Source organism: Phyllostomus hastatus, unplaced genomic scaffold (assembly GCF_019186645.2).
Source record: "Phyllostomus hastatus isolate PE091 unplaced genomic scaffold, TTU_PhHast_1.1 phas_contig_283, whole genome shotgun sequence".
Taxonomy (NCBI): domain Eukaryota; kingdom Metazoa; phylum Chordata; class Mammalia; order Chiroptera; family Phyllostomidae; genus Phyllostomus; species Phyllostomus hastatus.
This window is the reverse complement of record NW_025333833.1, coordinates 10,157,223-10,179,737: the sequence shown is the minus strand read 5'-3', so window position 1 is coordinate 10,179,737 and position 22,515 is coordinate 10,157,223. Positions and strand designations below refer to the sequence as shown.

At 54.0% G+C, this 22,515-nt stretch overlaps 1 protein-coding gene and 1 long non-coding RNA gene across 2 annotated transcripts in view; one reads left to right on the top strand and one right to left on the bottom strand.

The window, feature by feature from the left end:
• Positions 1–11,279, bottom strand: part of CACNA1E (calcium voltage-gated channel subunit alpha1 E) — a 365,845-nt gene extending 354,566 nt beyond the window's left edge. The window contains exons 1-2 of the mRNA XM_045838379.1: positions 11,183–11,279; positions 10,289–10,384 (exon numbers count right to left, since the gene is read on the bottom strand). The gene's annotated coding sequence lies outside the window, so the exon portion shown is untranslated. The remainder of the gene's footprint in view (positions 1–10,288; positions 10,385–11,182) is intronic.
• A 195-nt stretch (positions 11,280–11,474) lies between these two features.
• Positions 11,475–17,997, top strand: LOC123818321. The gene is made up of 3 exons (XR_006785607.1): positions 11,475–11,570; positions 13,881–15,445; positions 16,461–17,997. It is a non-coding gene; the product is annotated as an uncharacterized LOC123818321 (long non-coding RNA).
• Positions 17,998–22,515: the final 4,518 nt, after the last annotated feature.

Sequence of the window (22,515 nt, the reverse complement as noted above, 5' to 3'; positions counted from 1 at the left end):
CAAGTAAAATAATTTTGGCCCTGACTGGGTAGCTCAGTTGGTTAGAGTGTCATCCAGAGCACCAAAAGGCCAAGGGTTCGATTCCCGGTCAGGGCACATACTTGGGTTGTGGGTTTGATCCCCAGATGGGGCACATACAGGAGGCAACAAATCAGTGTTCTCTCTCTCTCCCCGCCCCTGATTTCTCTCACTCTAAAATCAATAAAAACGTATCCTCGGATGAGGAATAAAATTTAAAAAAATAATTTTGACTAGAGTAAGTGATATAAAAGATGCCAGGGGGATATGACCACGTAGCCATCATTAAAGTGAGGGGCTGCCCTAGGTGGGGTGGTCGGGGAAGCCCCTCTGGGGAGGCGCCAAGGAGACAGACGCGGAGCCAGCTGGCGCTGGGTCGGAGGTGGGCGTGAGGGACAGGGAAGAGCCGGGAACGACTCCCCCAGAGTTTTGGCTCCACCAATGGTGTGGAAAGTGCAGAGACCGGAGGGCAGGGCAGTTTGGGGGTCAAAGTGCAGGTCAAATCATCTCCTTCATGAAGCTTCCAGGAGGCCTTCCCGCGGGAAGCTACTGCTCCCTCCTCCATAACCACACAGCAGCGGGAAAAGACCATTATACAGCTGTCCGTGCATCTGACTTACTGCCCCAGCTGGACGGCAGTCTGTCGTGGCTCACTGTGCGTGCACGCCTTTGTGGTCCCCACAGTGCCTCGGGGTCTCAGATGTGGGGCCGGGGGCCAAGCACTGAGCCGGCAGCAAAGAAAAAGGAAGCGATGGCCTCTGGGCAGCAGACCTCAAGTTCCAGCCTCTCACTGCACACCGAAGCACACGGCTTTCAGCAGCCACTCGGAGCCCCTGCCGTCCTGCCCCCAGTCACAGAGTAAACCCACAGCCCTGACGAGGGGCCACGACCTACATCCCCAGAGCCCTCCTGGGCCCCGCCTGCTGAGTCCATTCTTCCCAGCGGAAGGATGCGCAGAGGCTCAGCAATCGTCTGGTTGAACTGAATCGAGCAGCAGGAGCAGTGGGCCTCCTTCTGTGAGCTCCACTTCCTCCACTTTCCTGACCTCTTCGTTTTAAAAATGGTGTCCTCTCTTCTGACCAGCACCACGTTCACTTAAGCCATTCCCCGTGGGAGAGTCGGTGACGCTGGGGGCCCCGGGGCCCCACGGATCCTGTTCCCTTGGGCGGCGGCTTGCACCCCTGAGCCCTTTGTTCATGGGGACAGTGGGCGTAACAGCCCGGCCTGGCTCAGGGAGCTGCCGTCATTCACGCAGAGCGGGGATGCATGCGCTCAAAAGGAGAGTCACCCCGGGAAATGGAAAACAACGAGCCTTCTGCCTCTCACGGCCCCATCCCAACGCACAGGCTGCCTCCCTCACACCCTCCTTCTCTGCCTGCAGCCTCTTCAGGCCCCTCTTCCTGGTCCTTCCTCGACCTCTTCATTATTTTTGAATTAATCTTAAGTCCTGTGTCCTCACGGTAAGTGCTCCTCCTCAGGTCCCAGATACATCCCTCGTGTCATTTCATTCTCTCCCGCGGCCCCCTCTGCTCTGAGACAGCAGTCGTCAGCTCCAGAAAACGTCCACCAAGTGCCCACCCTGCGTGGGACACGGTGCCAGACCGTGTCCATGCGGACGCGAGGGGTGTCCTCCCGGAGCTGAGACCCTCTGAGGGCACAGGACAGAGAGTGGCACCACTCACTCACCATGTGGGCAGGACCCCGCCTTGGCCCTCGCTGTGACAAGCACTCGCACAGGGTTTCATGCCATTTCTGTGCAAGGCGCTCACTCTCCACGTCTCTGTGTAAAGCTGACCCCCTGTTCCTGCTTCCTCCTTGTGCTCATGACACAACCAATCTGCACTATTTCCACATCCCACATCCATGAAACCACCTACTCACTAAAATGCATGTGCAGCCCCCAAATCAGAGGCACATTCACAATTATCCACAAACAAGCAAGAGTGGCACATCGCCTGAGTCGCCCAACACCGACGTGCCAGCTGACACTGAGCGAGGTGGCGCCCTGCCTTCTCCTTCCAGCTCTCTCTGTAAACAAGCGTCCTTTCTGCATCTGCTCAGTGCCGTGGGTTTGGCGTGTTTGTGCTTTCTGTTGGTGACTGCTATTTCAAATGGTCCCCCAGCCTAGTGCCAAAGTGCCGTCCGGTGTCCCCAAGCCCAAGAAGGCAGCGATGTGTCTTACAGAGAAAATTCAAGTGTTAGATAAACTTGGTGCAGCCGTGAGTCACAGGGCCGCTGGCTGCGAGTTCCATGTTGATGAATGGGCAATTCACACCGCCCAGGTGTCTTTCAACAGAAATGCACACACAACAGGGTGCAGTGCTGCCTGGCTGATGAAAATGCTGTGAGCAGAGGCTCCCAAGAACCTGCCCCCGTGTCTCCCCTAGGAACAGAGGCTCAGCGGCCACTCGCTCTGTGTCCGCAGTGACGCTCCTGCACATACCTCCTGCAGATAACAAGTACCGACTCCACGGTCCCCCTGGGTTCTGCTGGGCTGTCTCAGCGAAGGACAGCATCATCTACAATGAGGAGGAGACGGCTCTACTCTGCGGGCTCTGCCGCAGCCACAGGTGGATGGGGAAGTTGAAGCTCTGGGTGCTCCACTCTGGGGAGAAACTACAGACTGTCAGCCAGGATGAGCAGGGAACTGTTAAAGGGACCCTGGTTGCCTGTATAGAGAAGGAAGGAGTCAGCGGGCATCAAACACCCAGGCACGTTCAGGTGAAGGAGGGGTCATCAGGCTGCGTTTATGGGGTCCCAAGGAGAAGGTCAGGATCCAGGAGTGAAAGCTACAAAGGGGCGGGTTTCAGCTCCGAGAAGTGTGTTTCAGCAGTCAGAAGGGACAGCCTCCTGTGGTCATGAGGTCCCCGTCACTGCAGGTGCCAGCCACCAACGGGGACACAGAGAAGAGGTGAGCGCCGACTAAATGGTATCTGAGAACCCATTATTCTACAAAGACAAATTCCCCAAGTGGGAACCAAGACTCTTACCAGGGCAAAATCCCTGTTCTGTCACTACAGTTCCACGTCCCCCGTCCCCGTGTGCTCTGGAACCAGGGCGACACCATCTGCACTCGCAGACAGAGGGTAGCTGGCCCGGGCACCGGGTCACGCCCGGGAGTGCTGTGCTCGGGAATGGCTCCCCCACAGAGCAGGAGCTTCGCCGGCTCCGACTCCAATGGCAGAGAAAAGCTAGAAAGTGGTGGATTGCTGATTATCCCCAAATCAATTGAGAGCAATTACTGTAAGAACATTTCCTTTTATGCCTCAAGCTGAGCTGAATACATAAGAGTGGAAATAAGTCCCTTCCCAGTCGTTTTTAAACTGTAAACCTCGGTGGGAAAGTGGCTCGACTGTCAGGAGAAAATGCAGGAGCGGAAAGCGAGCTCTGTGTCACCAGAAGGCTTTCAGAAGAGCAGCCAAACCGCTTTTCAGGACGGCGACGAGGTACCTGGAGGTGACGCCTTGCCTTCCCGTGGGGAAGCAGAGAATGCCTCCACCGCACTTCACGCACAGCACTGAAGTGTCCGAGGGGGTTCGGAAGGGTTCCCACAGCCCATGGGGTTTGGCTTCTCGCGGGCATACGATGCGCCCTGTGCACCCTGAGGGGGCTGGGGGGCTCCCGGGCCCCATGGGGCAGTCCCGGAGTCCAAGCTGGTACCCGCACCCTTCACCTTTCTCCCCATCAGCCCACAAACGAAAACAGGAGTCAGTCGATGACACACGAATTACTCAGTGAGCACAGACTGCGCGGCCTGCCGTGGAGTGCAAACAAAAGCCAAGAGCAGCCCCCTCCCCGCACTGGAGTGTTCGAAGGCTCACTGAGGAGGAAGGGGACACGTGTAAACACTGGTAGAAAGCTGCTCCCAGTTACCCAGGAGACCCGACTGGACAACAGGCCCCACGGTTAAGAAGGTGGGAGAGGAGCAGAAGGGCCCCTGGGGGCGGGGGGCGGGGGTGCTGTGCCGGAGAATTCGATTTCTAGAGACTGAAGAGCAGAGATTAGCACTGTCCAATATGGGAGCCTCTAACCACGTGTGGCTATTTAAATTAAACAACATTTAAACTCAGCTTCTCAGTCACGCTGGTCACATTTCAAGTGTGCAATCGTCGCTGGCTAGTTGCTACCATATAGGCCAGAGTAGAATTTCCACCATCACAGAAAGTTCTACTGAGCAGCTCCGACCTGAACCATCCCTATTCCCTTCGCTGTCCTTCAAACACCCTAGAACGAACTCCAAACTCACCGCCATGGCGAAGACGGCCCCTACCTGGCTCTCAGGACTCATTTTTGCCACTCTGACCTCGCACGCCATGTGCACCTCGCACCAGCCACACTGAACGAGCTTCATTCTGTCCTCCACATGAGCCGCTCCCTCTAGCAGCTGGTAAACCATTCCCCCGGCCCCTCCTGCCAACCTAATTTCTTCTCTCCTTGCAAGGTTCACTCAAAGCATCCCTTCTGTGGGGGGTCTCTCCTGATGCTTTAGATGAGACAAAGCCTCCTACTTTGCAATCTCTGAAAAGTCTGCCTTTGACCCATCAGAGCCCACTAGACTTGTTCACTGATCTACCCCCAAATGCCTAGAACACTGCCTGGTTCAGTGTAAGCTCTCCGTAATTATTTGTTGCGTGAAGCAATTCGTTAATTAGTTAATTCATGCATGCATATGCGCGGAAATGAACAAGTAACTCCTTGTCAGAATTCCTCGTATCATTGTTTGTCAACCACCACAGTCTGCAAATTACACGAGGGCAGGGGCCTTGTTTACCCCGCGCACTCCCTTATCTCCAGTCTGGTCGGTGTGCTAGATGATTAAACTGTTTGAGGAACAATGAGGAATTCATGAGGAATAAAAGCAAGGAAGGGGAGGAACGGAAAGGAGAGTACTAGAGAAGAGAGGGAGATGGAGAAGGGGAGGAAGGGGGGAAAGGAGAGGAGGAGACAAAGGCAAACAAAACTGAAGGAAGAGGCAGGTGAGCAAACAACAGAAGTTCCCGCCTTAGGAGACAGGAGAAGGGATGGTGGTAAAGGGGTGTGAAAGGGACGGTGTTGCCGAGTAACGGAAGAGCTGGGAGCTCATGGCGCCAAGAAGTCAGGCTTTGACTATGCAACACCAGGACGATCTTCCCATCGCCAGCTCAGGACAGGCTTCTAGGGGCTGCCTGAATAGCCTCACGTTTGCCGCCCCCACACTCCAGCCCCGTGCCATGAGACACAGGCACAAGTGCAAATGAAGCTTTTTATTACAACAAACAGCCTAACACCGGCCACGCCTGTCTTGCTGAAATGTGATATTTCATCTGAGATGCTCATAATCAAAGCCCAGTGGTTGAGGCTGTGAGTCAATTCCAACGGCTTTATAGGAAATTATTTGTATTTTTTTCCAACAGCTTTGATTTGAAATGATTTTTGTTCTGTACACTTGCTAGTTCTCCCCAAGGACCTCAAGGCAATTTACAGACTTCTAATTCTCCTGACACCCTGGGATGAGGGAGGTAAGCACCCAGAACTTACAGATGCGGTGGGGGCAGATGTGTCTCTCTTTGCCCAGGCAGGAGAGACTCGTCCTGTACCCAGAGCCCACCCTCTTGAAGCTGCGTCGAGGGCCAATCCTAAAAGCCATCTCAGCAGACAAGTTGGAGAAGAGGCTGGGCGGGAGAGGCTGAATGTGAGGGAGGCGTGAGGCAATAGTGACAGCAGGTATGCACATGACCACTGGTAAAGAGGCAGAAAACCAGGAGAGACTGCAAAGGCTGGAGACACAGGCACGGAACTGAACGTGGAAGGGCCTGAGCGGGGGTCTTGAGCCAGGAGCACAGGGATTGAGCGTCCTCCCTTCAAAGGGGAAGAAACGGAGGGTACAGGAGAGGGCAGATATTTGAAGATGCAGTTTAGAAAGACAAGCAAACTCAGAAACCACTATTTTGAAGGTCAGGAAGCCAGTGACCGGAGAGCAATGTGACCTGCCCAAGCCCACAGGGAGAGCGAACGTAGGGGAAGTCAGAAACCCTGAGCAGCTGCTGCGACTTGGTCCTGAAAAGGAGGGAGTGCTGGCTCCGTGGCTTCCCTCCCCCCGACCTCCCAATAAAATAGGGTGGGGCGAGACTGGGAGCTCGAGAGAGGTGAAGAAGGTTCAAGTGCCCTCCTAAGAACGATACTCCATAACTGGGTTTGATACTAGATATTGGGTTTGTTCAGCCATACCGTTGCCCAGCTGAAGATGCATACTATGAGCTTTCAGTGTAGGTCAGTCAGCAGGTACCCCTCACTTTGTGAAACAGATACTGGATTTCAGCATCTTAACACAGTAAATATGTATTTTTCATCCGTGTCGCCATGCAATAGGGGTAGACCAGAACGCTGCTCCATCCAGCTACTCACGGACCAGAAGCCTCCCAATTAAAGCCGTGCCATCCAGTGTGGCTATCTAAACTCATTCAAATCAAATAAAATTCGAAATTCAGTTTCTCAGGCACACTGGCTACCTTTCACGTGCTCGATGAGGACGTGGCTACCATATTGGACAACAGAGACGCAGAACATTTCATCATCGTAGAAAATTCTATGAGACGGTGCCGCTCTCCACGTGGGGCCAGCAGGCAAAGAGGAGAAGGAGCCTGGATGACAACGCAGGGGGTTTATGGGCCAGGCATGGAGGTGCCACACGTCACTTTTGCCCATAAACCACTGGCTGGAGCTCAGTCACGTGGCCACACCCAACTGCGAGGGAGACGGAGAAATGCAGGGAAATGGCATGCCCAGGAAGAAGAGGAAATGGGTGTAGTGAGCACCTGCCAGTTTCTGCCACAGAGAGAGTCTAAAAAAACAAAATTTCCTCAAATGCAAAACTAACTTCCCAGCTGAGTCCTGAAATAAAATCAGACTGACGACCCTAAAAGGAGTGTATCTCCCCACAGACTGTGTTGAGCGCGGTGGTCAGGCTCATGCGGAGTCGTAGCTCTCTGAAGGCACTGTACCCGCACACACTTTCCCAGCCTTCCCAGCGGCTCCATTTCTGCTGTTTCCTTTCTGCCCCACCCCTCGTCCCATCATGTATCTTTGATCCAGAAAGGAGCCAACAGAAGCAAACTAAAAACCTTCTGCATGGCAAAGGAAACCACCAACACAATGAAAAGGCAACCTACAGAATGGGAGAAGGTATTTGCAAATCCTATGCCTGGTAAGGGGTTAAAATCCAGAATATAAAAAGAATGCACACAGAGTAATAGGAAAAAGACAATCTGATTTTAAGATGGGCAGAGGGTCAGGAAAGGCATTTTTCCAAAGGAGACACATAAATTGCCAACAGGTATCTGAAAAGGTGTTGAACATCGCTAATGATCAGGGAAACGCAAATCAAGGCCACAATAAGATATCACCGCACACCTGTTAGAATGGATATTATCAAAAGGACAAGAAATAACAAGTGTTGGTGAGGGTGTAGAGAAAAGGGATTCCTTGTGCACTGTTGGTGGGAATGGAAATTGGTGCAGCCACTGTGGCAGGCAGTATGAAGGTTCCTCAAGAAATTAAAAATAGAACTAACATGTGACCCAGAAAATCCGCTTCTAGGTTATTTATCCAAAGACAATCACTATCTTGAAAGATATTACACTCCCAGGCTCACTGCAGCATTATTTACAGTAGCCAATACACCTAAGTGTGGGTCGACAGATGCATAGATAAATACACACACACATACACACACACACACACACTGGAATATAATCCAGCCTTGAGAAAGAAGGGAATCCTGCCATTTGTGACAACATGGACAGACCTTGAAGGTATTATGCTGAGATCATTCATACAGAGAAGGACAAACACTGTATTACATTACTTACATGTGGAATCTAAAAAAAACTGAACTTATAAAAACAGAGAGAAGAATCGTGGTTGCCAGGGGCTGGGGACAGAGAAACGAAAGGGATGTTGCATCAGGATATAAACTTACAACTAGCAGATAAGTAAATTCTGGAGATCGCATGCACAGAATAGTGATTATAGTCAATGATAACGTATTATAAGCTTCAAAGTTGCTAAGAGACTAAATCCTAACTGTCCCTAACACAAAACAAGCAACGACAAACAGGAGACGTGAGGAAGGGTTGGCTGCTGCTACTGTAGGAACCACACTGCAAGGGACACACATCAAACCAGCACACTGTACACAAACTTACCATTATATGTCAGTTCCATCTCGATTTCTAAAAACTTAATTATCGTCTATCAAAATAATTCTTAAATAAGTGATGAAGGATAAAACGTGTACTTTGTTGACATTTGTCTGTCGCTGGCAGTTCCTCACACACGGTGGGGAACAAGTATCATGTAGTATTAAGAGTATGGAACACTGGGGCCAGACGGAGTCAAACACGGGTCCCACAGGTCACTGGCCATATGACCTTGGACAAGTCCCTGAACCTCCTTGTGCATGCATCTTCTTGCCTGTAACACAGAGATAACAGTACCAAACAGAGGATTTGAAGCTAAATGGCGAATTCATATGAAATGGAGAGAACGATCAATGCCCGGGACAGAGGAAGTATTGTGTTGGCTGGTATCACCGACGTGAACGGAACTGGTCTCCTCGTTTGCACTTTCTCCTTCCTTTAATGTATCTTCCAGGAGATACTTCTTTTACAAGTGGCTTCCGAAAATCCAAGTTTTATCTTATTATGCCCCTGCTATAATACCTTCTGTGGCACCCCACATCACCCCCAAAAAGTGCTCCCACTCCCTGTGCCCAGCCCTCACCCCTAAACCCGTCTTTCTCCCTCCACTACCGTCACGTGACATCTTTGCTCCAATAACACCGATCCTCTTGCCAGGCCCCAAATGTGACCTTCTTCTGACCTTGGCTCACATAACACCTCCACCTGGAATTCCGTTCTAGAACCCCACCCCCAAATCTACCTCAATCGAAATCCTACCCATCCTAGTATCCAACTGCAACTCCATCCCCCTGCAAAGCCCATCCTGAGCACTCTCGGAATAGTCAGTCCCTATGTCCGCTCAGCAACCTTGGCCACAAATGTCCCTGGTTTTGATATAACCCCTAGTTACTTCCTTTTTAGAGCTTCCCATAGACTCGTGTCCCTAGGAGGCACTCATGGAACAAATAAATTAATTTGACTCAGAAGACTAATGAGGAAATGCAAGGCAGAAGAACTACACAGTGTATGATTTCTTTAGCCGATTCTTCCTGGGAGAAGCTAAGCTCCCATCATGCAAATGGCAGGCGGCGCTGGGCCCCGAGCAGCCGCATCATCCCTGGCAGCCTCCGGGCTACAGAAGTAGCAAAGGCCAGGAAACTCCACTTGCTGGTTTCCAGGCTCTTGAACTTGGTCTAATTAATGCAGCCTTACTGAGTCAAATGTGCCAAAGAAAAGCAGAACACCCCACCAAATATAGACTCAGCCGCCATCCTCCCCTGGAAATAGAAACCAGGAAGCAGCGGAAGCTCAGGATGCGAAGGAAGAGTGACATGGTGTCACAGGACAGGAGCTGAGCCTGGTCCTACCAGCGCCACAGCTGCAGCCAGCGAGAGAGAAGCCAGGGGCAGGAAGCACACCCCACTGCCTGCTGCCCCGAGCTGTGAGGCACACTCCTGAAAGGTTAGGAAAGGAAGGAACAGAGGAAGGCGAGTCAGGAGCCACCCTCCAGCCCGAGGTCCTCTCTGCCTGCCTCCTGGAGGAGGAAGGAGGAAAAGAGACCCGAGATGGAATGCAAATTGTCACTGTCCACCTCTTTCCCTGTTCCTTGTCTCCACCCAGAAAACTAAACCGCTTACCTTCCTGGGTGGGCAACCCTGGCAGAGGTTTAACACGTACGACAACAAAGAGGCAGCCATGGAGATGGCCTGATTTGCAGATCTGTCCCAGGTATCTCCGAACCCCACCGCCCTGCCACCTTACGCTTCTACCACGCAGTCTTCACTCAGCGCGGCCCCTCTCTTGGCTCCGCTCACTCAACGAATATTTGTTGAGTGCCTTGTGTGTGCCAAACTCTTGCTCTGGGGATTAAATAGTGAGAACATGCACACACAGTTGCTGCCCCAGCGGAGACTATGGTCTGCAGGGAGAAGCAAACATTAAATAAATGATTGTGCAGATAAGCGTATAAATAAATACAGAACACGGTAAGTTCTGAGAAGGAAAAGCATACAGTGCCATTAGAGCACGCAGCCAGGAAACCCAGCCTCATCAGGGATCTCAGGAGAGGTTCCCCAAAGAATGAGAGGGCTCCATGGGCCAACATCGCTTACCTGCAAGGCGGCCCAGGCACACTGCGAACTAACTCCCCTGTGCCTCAGTTTCCGTATCTTTAAGATGGGGGTCGTCACAGTTCCTCCTTCACGGAGCTATTGTGAGGATTGGAGTAAGTTAGCGTGACGCACAGCATGTACACAAAGCGCAGGGGACAGCTCCAGAGAGGGGAGGGAATTTTAGGGGAATTTCAGGGGAGAAGGGGAAGGGTTTACAGGAACAAGTATAAAGGACATGTGGACAAAAACTAGGGGAGGGTGGAAATGGGAGGGAGGTGGGGAGGGCTGGGTGGGTGGGCTGGGATGGGAGTAAAAGATAGAAAATTGTACTTGAACAATAATTAAAATTATTAAAAAGAAAGAAAGTGAGCACCAAGCGTTAGCCATTCTTGTGTTTGTCCCTGATCCTTCGGGAGTCAGCTCAAACTTCTCCTCCTGGCAGACCCTCCTCCACTCCCGCTGCGGAAGGCAGACCTCCCCAGAGATCTCCCTCCGCAGCCCTGTAATTGTGCTGTCGTGTTCCACCCTGATTCACTCGCCCGGGGGCGTTCCCTTCACTGTATGTGAGGCTCCAGAAAGCCTGGACTACCTCTGGTATTCATGCCAGTGTCTCCCCACAGCAGCTGGCACAGATGAGTGCTCATCAGTATGTAAGGAACCAGTGGCTGAATCCCTTTTCATTTTTATAGAGACTCCTATCAAAGCCTAAATACCAAACAAGACCATTGATGAGCTACAAAGCCAACCAACAAGCCTTCGACCCCCAATAAAGCCGCTTGTGCTGGAACTGCTTGTCGGGCGCGTGCCCCCGGCCAGCACTAAGGAGCCTGCAGGACACAGGCCCCTGGAACCCAGCGCGGCTCCGAGCTCTGCGAGGGCAGGGCAGAGCCTTACCCGCTGTTGCATCCCCTGCACCTGGCACGGAATCGGACTGTGCACGCTCTGGAGATGTTCGCTGAATGAATCAACAAACGCCGTAGTTTCGTGATTCATCTGCTACATCCCTCGGCACCTTCTGGTCCCTCCATCTTTGGTGTTTGGAAACCTTCTCTGGAACAACTGTTTGCTTTCACCTTATAAAATAGTGACGCCTGGGACTATTTGTGCTTCTCCTTTCGTTCTGGCGGCGGGGAAGCTCAGAGTCCGGGGTGAAGTCCACTTTGTAACTGCCACTTTGTTAAGCTTTGTTTGGGCTTAACTACTTTGTGGTGTTTTCCTTTTCACTCTGGTGGTCCTTTTATGTCTTTTATCTTTAGCGCTTGCTACATGGACAGACACAAAGGTTGGTACAAAATACGCCTACTGCCTTGCTGACTCATTTTCATTTTAAAATTTGCTTTTATTATTGACCCTAATCCCTTGGGTAGTGCGGGGAATTTCAACCTTTTGTTTCAAGCTATTTAGACTCTACTGAGTTAAAACAGTTTCTTTTAGGTTATTGCAGGCTTTGGGGGGCAAACCTGAATTAATTTAGAGTTGAAATTTCCCACTAGGACTGCTGGTACTAGTCAAACGATGTTAGTTTCAGGGTGCACTCGGGCATCTTCTCGGCCAAGGATGGCGGCGGGGCGGGGCTCGGGGTCTCTGCAGTTCTGCTGGGCAGTGTGGCTGGTCTGGCCTGGCCCCACAAACCTGGAAGTTGTTGGTGCTTTCAGGTGTCACGTTTTCTGCTGGCACCAGCTGCAAAGGAAGTACCTCCTGAATGTCAAGTGAGGTCCCCATCTTCTTTTTTAATCCTCACTCGAGGATATGTTCATTGATTTTTAGAGAGAGAAGAAGGGGGTGGGGAAGAGAGAGAGAAAAATGTTGATCGGTTGCCTCCCATTACCTCTCACCCTGATGGGGAGATTGGACCTGCAACCTAGGTATGTGCCCTGACCAGGGATCGAACTCGCAACATCTTTATGCACCGGATGATGCTCCAACCAGCTGCGCCACCCGGCCAGGGCGAGGGCCTCATCTCTGAAGCCCATGTGTTGGAAGCACAGGGTAATTTTCATTCAACAAACTCACTTTCATTCAACACACTCTGAGAAAAGTGCTGTCACATGGCCTTTTGAGCTCACAAGTCCCAGGTGCCTTAATGTGTGTTTGTCGAGAGTCCCCCCCGCCCGCTCCGAGGGGGCGGGGCAGGTGGACCGCCAGTCAGAGCAAGGCTGGTGCCGCAGCAGGCGTGGTTTTCTCGGGGGGCCCTTCCAACCAGCAGACCCGGCACCAGAGACTGGGGAACGCCGCCCTTAAAAGACTTGGGAGCGAGCCAGATAGCGTCTCCAGTTTTCAACCCCCACATCGCATTCTGTGCAAGGCTTGAATTAGTGGAAATTTCCAAGACAGAAACACCTTGGAGCCAAGTTAGCTCTGAAATGTTGACACGCAACGGTTCACCGGCGTACTTGCTTTTTGCGTGATGAAGTGCGGGTGTCCCAGCCTGAGCCAGGGGCATCGTCGCGGAGACGAATAAAGCCTCTCTCTCCCACAGCATGCGCCTGATGACGCTTCTTCGGGGCAGAGTCATTTCATTACCTTGATCAATCGGCATCCGCACAAATCCCGGCGGAAATTTAAAAAGAACCTAGCGTGCTGGGCGCTCCGCGCGTCCTCGCCGCTCCGCCAGGGCCCCACGGGGAGGGAGTCAGAGGGCCCCTCCCACAAACGCGGGACCCAGCGTGCCGACTCCTAAACCCGGGCCGCTCAGCACAGGCTGCCCGCGGGGTGTTTCATTCCCCTCCTTGGAAAGCTGGAAACAAGTTCAGTGTAAATTGAAACCCCCTAAAACATCTTTTTTTTTTTTTTTGCTTTCTTTATAGAAAATTGTTTTTCAAGATTGGTTGCACAGCCACCTGTATCAATGCTGACTGTGGTCGCGGCACTGCCGTCCCCTCCGTGGGCCTGTCCCCACTCTCGCCCGCCTTCCTCTGTCCCCACGAGACAAGAGAGTGGGGGTGTCAGACGTAAAGTTTGATGAGCGGCCTTTCCTGAAAGCTCAGTAAGGGTGTCTGAACGGCTTCCGCCGCCCGACCGAACAGCCTTTTTCTTGCCCAAACTGATATTCTAATTACAGGCTGATTTTGGTGTTCAGCTGCTTTTACTATTTCTAATGTACATGTGTTTAGATGTCTTGAATAATTTTTTAGAAATCTCATCCACAATAAAATTTTGTGCCGCCGATTCTCCGCGGAAGCAGTTTTCCTGTGTCACCTACGTCTCTTCCTTCTGGTTATTCTAGTCGCGCTGTGACGCACTTTCTGTCTGCCAAGCACTTCACACAGCTGTCTAGCTAAAGCGCTGGTCAGGCTGTTCTGCACTGCCTGAGAAATGAAGCGTTTTCTTCCCCAGGAAAATGGAGTAATGAACAAATAAGTTGGCGTATCTGTCATGGCTCTAGAACAGAACTGCATTTGTTGCACTTGAAAATAACTGAAATATAAAAGCCACCATACCTTGCACGTCCCTTATAAGACAATCTTTTAAGTAGTCACCTATTTACTCTGATATCTTCCCTTCCAACTAATGCATAAAATTAATTATTAACCCAAATCAAGTTCATCTGGAAGCTTTGAACTTTGACTTCTTTTTATTAATTTTCCTACAGCTGCAAGTTCAATACCCCTTTGAAAGGGTCAGCTTCCTAGTGTTTGTCGAGATTGCAGTGCACAAGAGAAATAAATGTCCTGTGGCCCTGGTACAAACGGAGAAAAAAATTCCTGAGGCCCAAGATGGGAGAAAGTCTAAAAGGAGAGGTGAGACAGAGCCAGTCCGATTCAAAGGCGAGTTCCAGAAGCGGCAGGCACTCTGCCTCAGGCGCCAGGCCAGAACCTCGGACAGATTCCACACTTCGCTCAGGGTCTGCCTTGATCCCCAGGAGCAACGGGGTCCCCGAAGGCAGAAGACACTTCCACGACGTTCTTTGGAATGACAGCTCTCCGGGGACAAGGGGAGGCAGGAAGAAGACGAGCACCCAGGACCCAGCTGGCACACCGCCCTCCCCCACGACCACGGCAGCCTCAAAAAGAGCTGACGGGACGTGTTAGGCAGAAGGCCACCCCATTCATCACAGACCCAGGCCGACGTCATGGAAAGAGGAGCACATGCTAGGAGAGGCCGGCCTCCCAGCTGGTCCTTCCAGTTGTGAAATCGAGAACCCCGGTGGCTGTTACCCACCCAGGCAAGTGCAGCTTCTTGAACTCCCACCCGAGGCGCCCCCCCGCCCTACTGCTGCCCAGATCATGTGTCCCTAGGCTTGGGGCAGGAAGGGAGACGGCCCACTGCAGCCCACGCCTCCCCTTGCTAACTTTTCAGCAGACCGACAAGAAATGGTGCGCCCCTCCAGCTCCTCGGAACTCCCCAGGTGCTTCTGAGCCCCAGGGAGCTCTAAAGGCGGGGGCCCCATCCCACTCGGGGCGGCCCCCATCCTCCTCCTCGCTCACACATGCACCATTAAATGGCCCTGCCTCCCCACAGTGCATGCTTGCTGCTGCCCCCCACCGCGCCAGGAGCGAATGAAGCCCCCCAGGCCCCTCAGAGAGAGTGGGGGCCTGGCTGGTGAACGTCCGCCAAGGGCTCTGTGCAGAGGGAAGGCCTGGGGAGCCCTCCTCACCCCAGCGGCCCTGTCAGCAGGAAGAAGGCCGCAGGCGGGGAGCCTCCCACCCACAACCTCTGTGGCACCCTGCTGCCCCGGCACAGGCCTCAGACTCCGACCCACGTAGATCCGAATCTCTGCACACCCCACTGCCCGCTCAGGGGTTGAAACCTGCCCCCCGGAGCCTCACTGTACTGCGTGCTCCTCCAACATGCTGCTCCGCCTGGAACTCTGTCCCCGGGCAGAGCTACTCAGCAAGGGCACAGCGCTGTGCTCCCTTTCCTTGTCCTAATCACCACCTTTCCTGCGCCCTCCTTCCACCCAGCCGCTGGGTCGGCCCCGCCCATCCCCGCTGCCTCTCCCACAGAACGTCTGAGGTCCAGGCCTTCCTGCCTGGCTCCTTTCCCGGCCGCCCCCTTCCTGCCTCTGGCCCACAGCAGTTCATTACAGGACACATGTCCCGGGTGCCCGCAACGGGCCAGGCACTGCGGGCCACTCAGGAGGAATGGGTGAGCGAGCCGAGATCCCTGCCCGCACGGAGCTCCCGTTTCCCGGGGAGGAGGGACAACCATCGGCAGGTAGAACGCACTGGAGGCTGGACAGTGCACTGGGAGAGGAGGAGCGCTGTGGGGAAGGGACAACACAGAGCAGGAGAAGGGGGGTTAGGAACGTGGGGTGCAGGGAAGGCTCGGGGCAGGATCTAGGAGCGGGCCACATCCTTGGGGAAGAACATTCTAGGCACTGGGGACAGCCAGCGCAAGGGCCCTAAAGGGAGGTGCCTGCCTGGCCTGTAGTCTCTGCCACTCCCACCTCCCTGAGGGCCTCTACCGGGTAAATCTTCCTGCTCTCCTTGCGCCAACCACCTACTCGGGAGCCTGCGAGGCTGTCCACCGAACCGAGGACCCAGTCGGGACGTCCAACTCTGGCAGTGAAGACAGCCGAGCCCTGGCCCCAGCCCTCCACTCATAGTGGGCGCCGCTGGCTCTTTGCCTGGGTCCCTCTCACCACTTCTGCGCGCAGCCCACCGTTCTGGGTGCTGGTGCCTGCGACCTTGTTGAGAGCCCTGCCACGCCCATGCAGAGAGCCAGAGGAACCTGCAGGCTACGTCCCCATGCCCCCTGGACTATCAAAGCCCAAGTCCCTTGCCTAGAGGCTGGACAGAATCAGCCATGTCATTTATGTGCTGGCACTCCCTCGGGGACCAGGCTGACACTGGGCCGTTGCCCTTGCTTGGTGCTTCCCCTACCCAGTCCTGCTCCCCCAGTCCCTTCCTGGTTTCTCCCAGAAGTGCTTCCTCAATAAATCACTTGCAAACCAGTCTTTATTTCAGGGTCTGCTGCCAGGGAAGTGACCCAAGACATGGTCACAATGGTGTTCCCACTGCTTCCAAACTTGGATTCCCTCCCTCCCTCCCTTCCTTCCTTCCTCCCTCCTCCCCTCCCTTCCTTCCTTTCCCATCCTGTCTCTCTCCTCTCAAGTATTGCAGCACAGACAGCTCACACACACATTTTGGCAAGTTTTCAAAAAGGGAATTTGTTTCACTTTTTGTTTTAGTTATATTGGTTTTCACGTATGTATCTCTTCGCTTCCCAGCGAGACTGTGCCTGGAGAGCAGCGGAGGCATCACAGGTTTCCTTACAGGCCCCAGCCCCAGCCGAGGTGCAGACAGGACCTCCAAACCTGCTGGATGCAACCTGAAATGCACGTGGGTCTGTCTGTCTCCTGTCCCTCGTGCAGCTCCGGGAACAAGGGGCATCAAAGAAGGCGACAAGACACCACCACCTGCACTGCCCACCTTGTCTTGGAAATGCAGCGATGGCGTGCTCCCCCGGGGAAAATGAGACCCCGGGGGCTTTGCGGGCCTGTAAGGGGCGAGGTATTTATACCCTTTCGGTCTCTCCCGCCCTCTCCAGTGAACTCACAGCGGGATTCCCGAGGAGGCCCCAGGGTGACGGTGCCAGTACAGCCGAGGGGCTGGGTCAGCCGCAGAGAAACGACAGTCAGAAGAGTCTGCCTGTGGTTTCTCCCATCGCCTCCGGCACATCCCTCCCCAGCTCCCCAGCCTCCCCTCCTGAATGTGCGTTTCCAAATCTTATGCCCAGCGGCCTCCCTTCTAAACCACACTCGAGGCCTCTGGTGAGCTGCCTCTGAGGTCTTTCTGCTTCAAGAGGGCGGGCGACCCTTTGGGTAGCTGGGGAGTCGGGAACAATCGTCCCTGACAACAGGCGTCTGACACAGTACGTGAGGTGTCCGCACTGACTGTTCCGTTAGATGCCAGTGACCCCCCTGCGAGGAGACACGGCCCTCCCGCACATTTCCCAGGCTACAGTACAGTGTGAGCGTAACCTGTGCGCACCGGGAGACCAAAACATTCTGGGGCTTCCCCTCCACAGCTCCGAGGTATGCCTGCCCTCGAAAGAATGCTCAAAAATACATGTGCACGCCTTAATTTGAAAGTACTTTGTTGCAACAACAAAAAAGCTAGCCATCAGCAGTTTGGAATTGTTTTGCTGGTGGGGGGTCATCTCACCTTGACATTGACGGTGCTGACTGACCAGGGTGGTGGCTGTGGAGGATGGGGTGGCTGTGGCCATCCCTTAAGATAAGACAGCAATGAAGTCCGCAGCATCAGTGGACGCTTCCTTTCACGAACGATTTCTCTGGTTGCTGTTGGACAGCATTTTATCCACTGGTGCATTTCTTTCAACACTTGGAGCTGATCCTCTCAGACGCTGTCGCTGTTTATTAACTAAATTTATGGAATATTCTAAGTCTTTTGTTGTCACTTCAACCATCTTCACAGCATCTTGGCCCGGAGGATCTTGCATCTCAAGGAGCCACTTTCTCTGCTCATCCAGAGGAAGCAACTCCTCATTGTTCAAGTTTGATCATGAAGATCGGTCACATCTTCAGGCTCCACTTCTAATTCCAGTTCTCTGGTTGTTTCCACCACGTCTGCAGTGACTTCCTCCACGGAAGTCTTGAAGCTCTCAAAGTCACCCATGAGGGTCGGAATCAGCTTCTTCTGAACTCCTGCTCATGGTGATATTTTGGCCTCTCCCCATGAATCATGAATGTTCTCCTTTTTTAAGATTTTATTTATTTAATTTTAGACAGAGGGGAAGGGAGGGAGAAACAGAGACAGAAACATCAATGTGTGGTTGCCTCTCATGTGGCCCCTACTAGGGACCTGGCCTGCAACCCAGGCATATGCCCTGACTGGGAATCGAACTGGTGACCCTTTGGTTCACAGCCCGAGCTCAATCCACTGTGCTACACCAGCCAGGGCTCATGAATGTTCTTAATGGCATCTAGAATGGTGTAGCCTTTCTAGAAGGTGTTCAATAGTTGCCCGGATCCCTCAGAGGAATTCCAACCTGTGGCAGCGATGGCCTTATGAAATGCACTTCTCAAGCAGTAAGATCTTCCAGGGAACGTGCTGCAGCCTCGGTATCAGCACCGGCTCCTTCACCTTGCACTTGTACGTTCCTCGGACGGCTTCTTCCCTCCAGCCTCACGAACGACCTCTGCTAGCTGCAGACTCTCCTTTGGCAGCTTCCTGGCCGCTCCCAGCCTTCGGAGCGCTGGAGAGTGAAGGCGCTGCTCTGGGTTAGGCTTTGCTTAAGGGAAAGTTATGGCTGGTTTACGCCTCCATCCACACCACTAAAACTGTCTCCATGCCAGCAATACAGCTGCTTTGCTTTCTTATCACTTGTGTGTTCACTGGAGGAGCACTTTCAATCTCCTCCAAGAACTTTTCCAGTGCATTCGCAATCTGGAGAACTGTGTGGCACCAGTCCCATCGACACCTGTTGAGTGGATTCATCAGGCTAAGCCTCTACGATGCAGGTAGGAAGCTGAGGTCACAAAAATAAGAGACTCACCAAAGATTCTAATAGTCAGTGAGTGGCTGAGCCAGTGCTCAAACCCAGCACTTTCGGAGGCTTTCCAAGGACTGGCCGGAAACTGCATCCAAATAAATATACTCTAGTGTCGCCCGAAATGCCCGCTGACCCCCCCGCTGCTTCCCTGAGTGTCTGAGAAAACGAGACGCGGCAGGAAAGGCTGTAAGCGGGGAACATCGCCGGCATATGCATTAGACTGGTATTTGGGGAAGAGACATATGGGGGAATGTTACAGGACATTATGTAGTGTGCTGGGTGTACGTACTTCGGAGGGAGGGCGGTCTGCAGAAGCCTGCTTTACATCGCTGCGAAGTGCTGGTTCGTTTAGAATAAATCAGAGCCGACACACGGCTCTGCAGTGGCTGGATTCCCCACTCACTCGCTCTCTCCTGCAAAACAGGACGTTCACATCCACCCCCTTCCAGGGAGGCCGTGGTCTGGGCTTTCCCAAAAATTGCCGTGAAAGGTCAAACCTTCGAGTTCATGAGTTCACTGGACCACCAGGCCGCCCTGAGAGAGCTCTTATTTTATTTTCACTCTCAAGTAAATCCCTCCTTCACACTCGCACAAGGTCACACACTGCATGGGAGTTCACCGAATGCCCTTTCCAGTGTCCCTCTACCCACCAGACTAGACGTCACCACAAACCCCGCCGCTGCATCTTGCAGAGACACAGAGTTGAGGACGCGACCACTCAGGTCATTCTGCACGCTGCCCAAGGTCTTAGTTAAGATTCCAGAAATAGCTCCTGACGAGGAACAGGAGTGGAGGGTAGGGCTTGCTCATTCCAAACAAAAGGAAGACTACCTGCACCTGGTCCCCTCAAAATCTGTGGCAGGTAAGACGGCTTGGGTCACCACCTTGAAGAAGACACGGCCCCCGCCATCCAGACGGCCAGCGGCAGACAGAGGCAGCTCAGCCTTGTTTTGACAGCCAACACCCTCTTAAAGGGCACATCAAGCCCTCACCACTCACCTGCCTGACGCTCAGCAGACGAGCAGACCTGCTTTGGACTGACTGGCCCCTGGGCCAGCGGCTCTCTCACCCCCTTCTGCAGCAATGCCCGCGGCCCGCCAGCCTTTCCTCCGCCCCCGTGAAGGGGCAGCAGAAAAGAAGCCCTCACTGGGGGTGGGGGTGGGGGATGGGCGGACTCCTCCTCCCTGCTACCCTCACTCACAATGCCCAGAGGCAGAGTCTGGGAATGCCGCCTGCCCAGGGTGGGCTACCTCAGAGGCCTCCATCCAGCGGTGTGTAGGGAGGGGGAGGTGGTAATCTCCACGGCTCGGGAAGCCAGGGCAAGACAGACAGGTGCCCTTCTATCTGTGTCAAACTGAGCAGTGGCGGGTCAGGCAGGGCCCCTTCTGGTGACTCGCAGCAACCCTGCCTGTGGGTGAGCGGCATTGGCCACGCTCATGGAGCTCACACGCGGTGCCTGGCAGTGCCCTTGATATCACGATGAGAAACGGATAAAAGTAAGGGAGTGAGCACGGATGCCTGCCGCCTCCACAGGGGCAGCAGCTCAGGACGGTGGGGGGGCGCCTGAGAAGGGTCGGGGCTGTGCCCACGCCTTTGTTTGCTCAGACGGAGCCCGGAAGACACGGCAGTTGGGTGTTGAACACCCCCAAGGTGCCCCAGTGGGGACATCTGAGCACGGCAATGTGAGGTCCCACCTGGTCCTGGGGGATCTGAACCCAGAAACCGGGGAGTGGGCGCCAGCTTTGTCAGCAGGGCTCCCCAAGATTTGCCCCAGCCTGCTTTCTGCTCAGCGAGCTGCTGGGCTGCATGCAAGAACAAGTGAAGACTCCTTTCAGACCCTGGCGCGGGGCAAGGAAGCCACAGGTGGAGAGGGAGAGGGGACACGATTACATTTGCTGCTAAAAAAAAAAAAAAGGCAAAGAGAAAGCCTAGGAGAGGGCAGCTCCAATTATTGGTAGAATACTCAGAAAAAAACAGTCGTTTACTGGAATACAACTTCTCCCAACCCTCCAGCTGAGCCTCTTTGCTGCACTGGTTATATTTAGAACATACCTGAACTGCCAGTTATTTTGTCCCCTGGAGCTAAAGAATAGGGACTGCCACCAGGACTTGGGAATGGGGGCAGGGGGGACACAGGTGTGGAGAAGCCAGACACCCCTCCAACCCCCACCAACCCCCCGCCAACCTCCCCAACCCCCGCCACACACACAGACTGCCTCAAGCCCCAGGACACAGGAACCCCAGCACACAGCAGGAGCCCGGCCCGGGGAGGAACAGCACAGCAGAGGAGCCTGGGAGGGCCGCTGAGGCGGCGCTGGCCCCGAATCCAGGGCGGAGACATCTAAAGGAGGCAGAGGGCTGCAGGCCCGGATCTCCCCTCCCAGCAAGGCCTGGCGGCACCTCCCAGTCGTCCGGGACATTCTCGGTGCGTCTGCCCGCAGAACACACCTGCCTGAGCCAAGGGCTCGCCTGCTGGCCAGCAAGCCGAGAGTAACCGAGCATTTTCAACACACCTGCTCCCACCGGGCACCAGGGACCAGGCACCTGCATGGCACTGGGATGAAAAGGTGAGAAGACCCGCCTGTACCTGCTTTTGTGAGGCTCACAGGTGGGCAGGTTGTGCTGAAAGCATTACCCTTGACCTCAGAAAAGTATGAACAGCTCGGGTTCTCAGGCCACTTCCCACAAGAAACACCCACACGCCCTCACAACTGCATGGATTGTGTAACGGAACCCACCGCGGATGGCTGGGGGCCACCCGGGCCACCTGCCCACCAGGTGCCTCCGTTCGCCAATGAGGTGTTCCCGAAAAGTGGGCCGTGGGAGGTATGATTAAGCCAGAAGAGCAAGATGCAGAAAATGTACGCACGATGACCTCATTTCCGTAAGACGACGGCAAAAACGACTCCCAGTATGAACATCTGTTTCTAAACGACAGCACGACAGGGAGCAAGGGAGGAGGTCAGGTCGTGAACGTGGTGGGGGTGGGGCGCAGGTGCCAAGGCAAAGGTAAAGGAGGGCCATGGCCGAAAAGAAAGTGGATAAATGAACCGCCTAAAACAGCTCTGCATCCACGACACGAACTTGCGGGTCACACGGTAGTGTTACCGGTTGTCTCACGGAGTGGGCGTCCTCGCCCGCAACTCTGCTCCAAGTCTCAGAGATGCATCACCTTCCGTTCCGACACCTCCGCACTGGCGACGCTTTCTGTCAGGGCGGCTCTAATCCCTCTGTCCCCCAGCAGCTGCCAGGCAGCTACCGCTCGGGGAGCAGCACCGTGCTGTGGTGCAGGGCTCTCCCGTACGTAAGGCGTCCTTTCCCGGCTGTGTCTCCAGGTACCTATCGGTGAAGTGAGCACTTAACCCATGGGCCGCCCTGGGTAGGTGCTGTGTACACAGTGCCGGCGCTGTGTAACCTCGCTGCACACACGTGCAACCCTCGCCTCCATCCTGCAAGGACCGTCTTGTTGTTTTCCCCTTTTTCAGATGAGGACTCTCATGCAGGAGGGATAACAGTCTCCCCGCAGTCACCAGCTAGTGCGGGGAGGGCCGGGGTTTGAGCCCAGGCAGGCAGCTCAGGGCCTCTCCAGCTGAACTGCTGGGACTGCTGTCGTTTGTGAAGTTCACCCTGCTCGGGAGGGTCCTCCAAGGGGGGCTCATGGCTCCTCAGGGAGCTGGGTGCCAGCAGGCCCTGGCCTCTCCGATCTCCTTGCACTGTTGAACGGAGCCAAGGCTCCTGGATGTCTGGCCCAGTGGCTCCTATGATCC